The 8,691-nt window shown below is 44.2% G+C and overlaps 1 protein-coding gene across 45 annotated transcripts in view; it reads right to left on the bottom strand.

Annotated features, from left to right (window-relative positions):
- LOC116099186 overlaps window positions 1-8,691 on the bottom strand; it is a 74,269-nt gene that overhangs the window by 41,637 nt on the left and 23,941 nt on the right. For 36 of the 45 annotated variants that reach the window (XR_004122115.1, XR_004122117.1, XR_004122113.1 and 33 more), the window contains one exon: window positions 194-257. The exons of 7 other annotated variants lie outside the window; for them this stretch is intronic. The gene's annotated coding sequence lies outside the window, so the exon portion shown is untranslated. The remainder of the gene's footprint in view (window positions 1-193; window positions 258-8,691) is intronic. 2 more of the 45 variants (XR_004122127.1, XR_004122121.1) reach the window with 1 other exon arrangement.

Below are 8,691 nucleotides of genomic sequence, written 5' to 3'. Positions count from 1 at the left end.
TAAATTAAAAAAAAAAAAAAATCAAGACTCGAGACTTAACCACTCTGGACGTAACAATAAATTCCAGATCTTTCTAGACTAAACATTTTCCTTAACTTAACTGATGATCTTCATAAAACCCCTTCAAAAAGGTGCTATTATTACCCTTCCTTAGCATGAAGAACTGAAGGGCACAGGAAGATGAGTGACTTACCCAAGGTTAAGCAATCACATTCTGAAGCATGGTGTTAGGTGTTAGCAACCATGTTACCACCTGTCTGGGAGAGCACACAGAAACACAAGACTCAGTGTTCTTAGAACCACAGGGAAACCACCAACCATGCTGGTACACACGTTTAAGTCCACCACTCAAGAGGCAGAAACCAGTGGATCTCCATGAGTTGGAAGCCAGCCTGGTCTACTTATTGAGTTCCAGGTCAGCAAGCTAGACAATGAAACACGGTTTCAAAATCAACAACCTTGAGTGCTTCATCATACATGGTACTGTATGACATAGGACATTTTCACACAAGTGTACTATCTGTATACTGAACACATTCCCTACCACTACCCTCCAATTTCTTACCCACGCTCATTAGTCTTACACATTATATATACATATATGACTTTATGTATCTATATAAAGTCTAGAAACCATGTATGAAAGAAAGCACAGTATGGTGTTTTGTTTTGTTTTGTTTTGTTTTTGTGTGTCTGAGACTGGCTTAGTTGGAGAAAGGTTGGCTTCAAACATACTGTGCAGTCCAGGCTAACCCAACTTGAACTTTACCTTCTTCTATTTGTTTGGGGTTTTTATTTGTTCTGTTTTGGTTTTTAGATGCCATCTAATAAAGCCTAGATAGATTCTGAACCTGCAATGTGCAGAGGCTAATCTAGAATTCTTAATCTTCCTGTCTCCAAGCTGACTGCTGGGATTACAGCTATGTACCAGTCTTGAGGGAAGCTGGTTTCGTGAACTGGCGAGGTCCATGTGCACATCCGCTAGCTCTGCTATTCCACTGCTCAGACTCTCTCATAAGGTGACAGTGGGAGGGGTGCAAAGATGTAAGTTCCAGAACACTGTGTGTATAGTCACCCAAAACAAAGCAACCACTCAACGCTTAAGCATTAAGTGTATGCAAGAACTGTTCTTTTTTTTTTTTTGCTTTTTTTTTTGAGACAGGGTTTCTCTGTGTAGCCCTGGCTGTCCTGGAACTCACTCTGTAGACCAGGCTGGCCTCGAACTCAGAAATCTGCCTGCCTCTGCCTCCCAAGTGCGTGCTGGGATTAAAGGCGTGCGCCACCACCACCCAGCCTGCAAGAACTGTTCTAAACAGGGTCTGAGAAGTACTAAGAAGAAAAGCTGTCCCCTGGAGTTTGGATTCTATTGGAAGGAGTTAGGTAATAAATAAACGAGAAAAGTATGGAATGAATCAAACAGTATAAAATGTTACTGATAAAAGGAAAAATGAAGAGATATAGGAGCTTTAAAATACTAAACATGAGCCAGGCAGTGGTGGTGCACACCTTTAGTTCCAGCACTTGGGAGGCAGAGGCAGGCGGATTTCTGAATTCAAGGCCAGCCTGGTTTACAGAGTGAGGACAGCCAAGGTTATACAGAGAAACTCTGTCTCGAAAAAGAAAAAAATTAAACATGAGATGCATTGATTAAATATATGAAATAAATGCACTATGATACAACCACTCAGTGAAACATTTCAGCCCTTATTGGTGCATAGCACAAAGCTTACTGACCAAGAGACTGAGGGAAGAAAGAAAGGAAAGGTGTGTGTGTGTGTAATCTCTGTAGGAGGAGTCTGTAGGACAGCAGTCTCAGGATGTAAACAAGGAAGAGGAAGGCACAGTTGCTAGATTTTGCCCACACTGGTCAATAGTTAGTGAACCCTCTAGTACTTAGACCAGAGGAAGAAATCTGAGCCCAGCCCATATGGGAAAAGGCTTTACCACTTTCCCATGGGTCCAAGGCTTTGGTCCTTGCCCATGTCAATACACTAAAGACTTCTTCTGTTCCCTATAATCTATTCTGTACTTGATGACATGAAAAGGTGTCTTTTGTTTATTTTACATTTACTTATATTTATTATATATTATTAATTATATAGGATCCATGTAACCTTGACTGGCCTAAAACTGGCTATGTAGACCAGACTGACCTTGAACTCACAAAGATCCTCTTGCCTCTGCCTGAGTTTTGTTATTAAAAGTATATGCCATGATTCCAGGCATGAAAAGGTGTAACTGGGGCTGGCAAGATGGTAAGAGCACTGACTGCTCTTCCAAAGGACCTGAGCAACCCACAACCCATAAGGGCTCACAACCACTCATAATGAGATCTGACGCCCTCTTCTGGTGTGTCTGAAGACAGCTACAGTGTACTTATATATAATAATAATAAATCTTTTATTTTTTAAAAAGGTGTAATTGTTGTTTAAAGAGTTTTCTGTTTTGTTTTATTTATATGTGTTTAGATATTTTGCCTGCTTATGTTTCTATGCACCACATATGCACAATGCACCAGGGTCAGAAGATGCTGGATCTCCCAGAGCTGGAGTAGTGGCCAGTTCTGAGGTACCTTCTAGGTGCTAAGAGATAAACTTAGATCTTTGGGAAGAGCAGCCAGTGCTCAAGGCTGGGCCATCTTTCCAGCCCCCAAAGGGAATCTTTAATAGTTGAGTTAAATAAAATCAGCCATCAAAGCAGATGGGGACCCAGTGCTGGGAGAGGGAGAGTGGGAAAGGCTCCCACACCTAACCAAGCAGCTATCTGTAACTGACATCCACCGGGAAAGTTAGCTTTCTCCAACAGTCTCACTGGGTATATAAACCACACTTCAGGGGATGCCTCATGCCCAGCAGTAGGTGGCAAACACAAAATGAATTCAGAACATTTTAAAATTTTTTGTCTCACACTACTTTGTTTGGGCTTCTTGTTGTTGTTGATGTTATTCTTGGATGTGTGGGGAGGATCTGGAAGGAGTTTGGGGGAGGGGAATTGTAATTAAAATATATTGTATGAATTTGTTTTTTTCTTTTTTGGTTTTTCAAGACAGGGTTTCTCTGTGTAGGCCTGGCTGTCTTCAAACTCAAGAGATCCACCTACTTCTGCCTCCCAAGTGCTGAGATTAAAGACATGAGCCACCTAGCCTAAGAAAAAAAAATTAATAAAAAAAATATAATAAGCCAGGCAGTGGTGGCACACACCTTTACTCTCAGCACTTAGGAGGCAGAGGCAGGCAGATTTCTGAGTTCGAGGCCAGCCTGGTCTACAGAGTAAATTCCAGGACTAAACAAACAAACAAACAAAATAAATCAGCCAAATGTGATGATGTTTGCTTGTGATCCTAATCACTGGGTAATCCAGGCAGGAGGATCTCAATTTTGAGGACAGCTGGGTGACACTGCAAGACCTGGCCTCAAGACAAGCAAAATCACAAAAGGATCTGTGCTCATAATCTACTAACAGCTGGAAGAGAGGGACAGCCCAAAGATAGGCAAAAATGTTAACAGATGTCTAAGCAGAGAAGCTGCGGTCCTTCCACCCACTTCCTCCACCTCCAGTGTGCTGCAGAGACTTAAGAACAACAGCAAGCCCTTCAAGTTATTTCACAGTCCCTATGCTCCCTCCTCTTCCCAGAAGCCAGGCTAGGGGGTCTGGAAAAGGTGAAGGCAACCCTCAAGCTATCTGGATGGGATGAGGAAGACAGGTCCCAGGAAGCATAACTTCCTGAGACCCCTAGGGTTTGAAGCCATGCTATTTAGCTCCTTATTTCTTCCCCTCCTGAGCTCCAGGTGCCTGTAAAAAGCAAGACTGACACATTACAAAGAGGCAAATGGCCACAGGGGACCAGAGCTCCTCCCCCAGCACACAAACAAGTATCTGGTTTGTGGGTGGTGAGCATAAATATCAGACCTGCTGGGCAGCCACCAGGGTCTGTGTTTAAACTTGCTTTCTTATGCAAAGTTTCTCGGACATTAAGTCCCTCCATGTAAGCAACAGGGCTCGGTCCCTTCCTACAATAATGTGGTCTGTACATGTTTCTTAAGTCCCAGGCACACTCTTCATTCCCTTATTTGCTCACTTGACTCCTTCACTTCTTCTTAAAACTTTTTCTGACTTATCACATGACACACACTAAGTTCCTAGGATCTTATATTTTATTTATTCTGGGGTGCGGTACATGCATGTGAGTGTTAGTGCCTGTGGAAGCCAGAAGAATCGGGTAGCCCTGGAGACAGAGTTACAGGTGGTTGTGAATTACCTGATGTGAGTGCTAGGAACTGAACTTCTGGAAGGGGTACATGCTCTTAACCACTGAGCCATCTTTCCAGCCCTAAAAAACAAACAAGGCTTCCTGGTCCTTCCTGAGTAAGGAGCTGATAAAGGCCCTAGAGCCCGTGCATCTCAGATGCATGTTCTTCAGATGATGCCTGGTGTCAGCCCACACACTCCTGCTCATCACTCCATATTTGTTAAGTAGAACATCTAGGAGGGAAGCACAGGCTTCTACATTTGAATCCAGCCTCCACTCTCACTACCATAGCTTCAAACTGCTAAGCACATAAAAATATACTTATCAGTGAATGCCTATTCTAACTGTATAATAGTTGATTGAGATCTATAGACTTTGGGTCTGGTTAATTTCAGGGTGTGATTTTTTTTTTTCTAAGTTGCTGTTTTGTTTTGTTTTGCAATAAAGTTATTTTTTTGTTTTGTTTTGTTTTTTTGAGACAGGGTTTCTCTGTGTGACCCTGACTGTCCTGGAATTCACTCTGTAGACCAGACTGGCTTCAAACTCAATTGATCCCATACCATGCCAAGCAAAACTTTGCATAAGAAAGCAGGTGTAGGGCTAGTGAGATGGCTCAGCAGGTAAAAACACGGACTGCTCTTCCGAAGGTCCTGAGTTCAGATCCCAGCAACCACATGGTGGCTCACAACCACCTGTAGTGAGATTGGACGCCCTCTTCTGGTGCGTCTGAAGACAGCTACAGTGAATTACACCAGAGCAAGCAGGGCTGACAAAGGTCCTGAGTTCAATTCCCAGCAGCCACACACTTGATGGCTCACGGCCATCTGTACAGCTAGAGTATACTCATTCACATAAGCAGGTTTAAACACAGACCCTGGTGGCTGCCCAGCATACTTGAGACTTGCCTCTAGGGTTTTTATGTTTACTGTGGTCTAGTGAAGGACTTCCTCCTCCAGTCTGGCTGCTTTCAGTCCCCAGAGCCCCCTTTCATGTTACTTTTTTTTTGTTTTGTTTTTTGTTTTTTTCGAGACAGGGTTTCTCTGTATAGCCCTGGCTGTCCTGGAACTCACTCTGTAGACCAGGCTGGCCTTGAACTCAGAAATCCACCTGCCTCTGCCTCCCAAGTGCTGGGATTAAAGGCGTGCGCCACCACTGCCCGGCTCATGTTACTTTTTTAAAAGCTTCAAAGTCATCATCCTGACAGCTAATGGAACAAGCTGGCTGGCAACCTTAGCATTAGTGAACTGTGCACAGCCAGAGTCCAGTTGGGCATGAGTTAGTAATCTAGAATGCAAGTCTGAGTGGACTATGGAATCTAAGCAGAAAAATGAGTGGGGACATCAAAGGACACACTTAGAGTTCAGAACAGGGAAAGACAAGGCATCCTTGAAAACTAACACCAGTCACCAGAGACCCTCCTGCTTGGAGGACAGATGGCCACCTAGACTATCCCATCCGTGTCACATTCTCCAGCCTTCAGAGTATTCTGTCTCAGCAAGTCCTTACTGTCTCTACTCTGACTCCTCTCAGCATACAGGAGAGTCCAAGGTATACATGAAAACACAGTACACCTCCAAGAGGACTCATGATAGCCTCCCTCATGGCTCTGTGGCACATCAGAGCCCGTTCTTGCCATAAACTCAAAGACCATTCCATACAAGGCACTCAAGCCTACTATAAACCTGAAACCCACCACAAATGGATGGATAGACAGCCACTCTTACACTACTGTGAAAGGGTTTCACTATATAGCCCAGATCCTCCTACCTCAGCCTCTCCAGGCGTGTCCTTACTTCTTCCTATGTCTCACTGATAGATTTCCACCTATAGTTACTACTCTTGTGTCCCTCCTCAAAATTCAGACAGCAATTCCAGATTCAGATTCAAGCCCTAAACCGCTGCAGCTATGGAGGCCAACTCCTAAGCCGCTGCAGCTATGGAGGCCAACTCCTAAGCCGCTGCAGCTATGGAGGCCAGCTCCTAAGCCTGGACCAGAAGGAGACAGTCTGGGAAATGCTCACTCCTTGCAACTCCCTTGAGAGAGCTCTAAGACTCTGGCAGGCATCCACATAGGAGGCATGTTTAAAGACAAACCAGCTGAGAGGCTGACACAATGGCACAAGGTAAAAGCACTGCTAAGCATGACCATTGGAATTTGACCCCCAGGATCCACAGAGTGGAAGGAGAAAACCAACTCCTGCAAGTTGTCCTCTGATCTCCATAGGGGCGCTATGGCCCTGCATGCCACCCATCCTCTACTCCACAGGGCACTATGAACCCTGCATGCCACCCCATCTTCTACTCCATACACACAAAATGGATAAATAAAAATGTAATTATTGTTTTAAAAGATAAAGTAGCTAAATCTGCTGTTTTAAAGAGCTGGAGAGTTGGCTCAACAGATATATAACATGGTATACAGACATACATGTAGGCAAACACTCTACATAAAAATAAATCATAAAACGTTTGGGCTCGCCGGGCGATGGTGGCGCACGCCTTTAATCCCAGCACTTGGGAGGCAGAGGCAGGTGGATTTCTGAGTTCGAGGCCAGCCTGGGCTACAGAGTGAGTTCCAGGACAGCCAGGGCTATACAAAGAAACCCTGTCTCGAAGAAAAAAAAAAAAACGTTTGGGCTCAGCATGGTAGTACATGCCTTTAACTTAGCACTCAGGAAGCAAAGGATCTCTGTGAATTCGAGGCTACCCTGATCTGTATGATGAGTTCTAGGGCTGAGCCAGAGCTACATAATGAGACCCTGTCTCTAAAATAACCAAATAATAACAATAACAACCTCCTCAACAACAACAGAAAGCAGGCTCCTGGTAGCAGAGACTGAGAGGGAAGGAAAGGTGTGTTTCTGGGGACTTTAAAGCAAGCAGAACACCAAATACAGAGACCATCAGGCAACCTACCTGGAGCCCTGAGTTTGATCCTGGAAACTCACACAGTGAAAAGAGAGAACAAACTTCCAAAAGTTGTTCTATGAGTCATACACATGCACTATGGCACTTTGCTTCTCCACATACATTCAAACAGGAGAAATGCTTTTAAAAGTTAAAAAAAAGGCTGGAGAGATGGCACAGTGGTTAAGAACATTGCTCTTCCAGAGTTCCTGAGTTCAATTACCAGTAACTATAGGATGGCTCACAACCATCTGTAATGTGATCTGATGCCCTCTTCTGGTGCGTCTGAAAACAGTGACAGTATACTCACATACATAAATCTTTTTTTAAAAGCAGAAAAGGCAAAAACGGAGAGAGGAAGAGGCAGTGGCAGCCGAGACTGTTTCAGTGATCCCTGAGGTTATTTATGACCTGTCCTGAGATGTCTGTCCAGCCCTCCTTACCCTCCATCCACCTTCTTGTTCTCCGGTGACCTTAGGATTCAGCCTTCCCTTTTAACCATGTTTGTATTCTCCTACAGGGCTCTATTTCCTATCTTGTTGACTATTCCATTCTCTCAGCCATCCATGAATGCAATATCCTGTTTGGTTTGGTTTTGTTTTATTTTTAAATATGGTTTCTCTGTGTAGTCCTGGCTATCCTGGAACTTGGTCTGAAGACCAGGATGGCCTTGAACTCAGAGATCTGCTTACCTCTAGCTCCCAAGGGCTGAGACTAAAGGTGTTGTTCCACCACCGGCATGCTTGTTGTTCTTGTTGAGGACCCAGTTGGGTTCCTCAAGTAGAAACTTAAGGGTTCTTTAAGAGTGTCAGTTGTGTTGGATCATATTTTGCTAAAGCACATTTGTGAAGGATCACTTTGCTGAAGTGGATACAGGTAGAAAGGATGTTTTGCTAAAGCAAGCATGTTAAAGGATGCATGTACTGGTTTGCCTTACATGCATTGTTGAGCTCCCTTTGTCGTGACTCTATAGAGAGAAACTCACCAAAAAACTTCTAGTGGTGGGCTGGTAGCTTCTTGCCACTTTCTCAGACTCAGGTTAATTGACAGGATGCTGTCAGCTGACACAGACTTACGTGAAATTTTGCTAAGACAAACTCACATACTGAGGCAAGATATGGTGAAGCAAGATCGTGGAGAATACGGAATGTTTGAAGGGAGTATAAATAGGACTCAACAGACTGTGGGGGGGGGGGGGCTTGCTTACAGAGCTAACTGTGCAGTGTTTCCTGGTCTTGAGTCTTTGCTGATCTTTACTTCATTGAGAGAGACACAGCTGAGAACTTCTAGCCCTGGTGGTCTTAACCCTCCTACTGACTCGTGCTGATCCAGCCGAGGCCTGGCTGTTCCTGCTAGGTCGAGCCACCACTGCTGCTATCCCGACACTACTAAACTAGACTGCTGGTATATTTGTGAAGTGTTTGGGAATGGATGGAGCTGCCGCTGCTGACCTGTGAAATGGAACTGAACTGTTGATTTCCTGATAATGCAGATGGGAGTTGCTCCAAAAAAACAATTTCTTTTTTTTTTTTTTT

Source organism: Mastomys coucha, unplaced genomic scaffold (assembly GCF_008632895.1).
Source record: "Mastomys coucha isolate ucsf_1 unplaced genomic scaffold, UCSF_Mcou_1 pScaffold20, whole genome shotgun sequence".
Lineage (NCBI taxonomy): Eukaryota > Metazoa > Chordata > Mammalia > Rodentia > Muridae > Mastomys > Mastomys coucha.
Note: the sequence above shows the minus strand (reverse complement) of the source record. Positions and strands in the feature narration are given on the sequence as shown.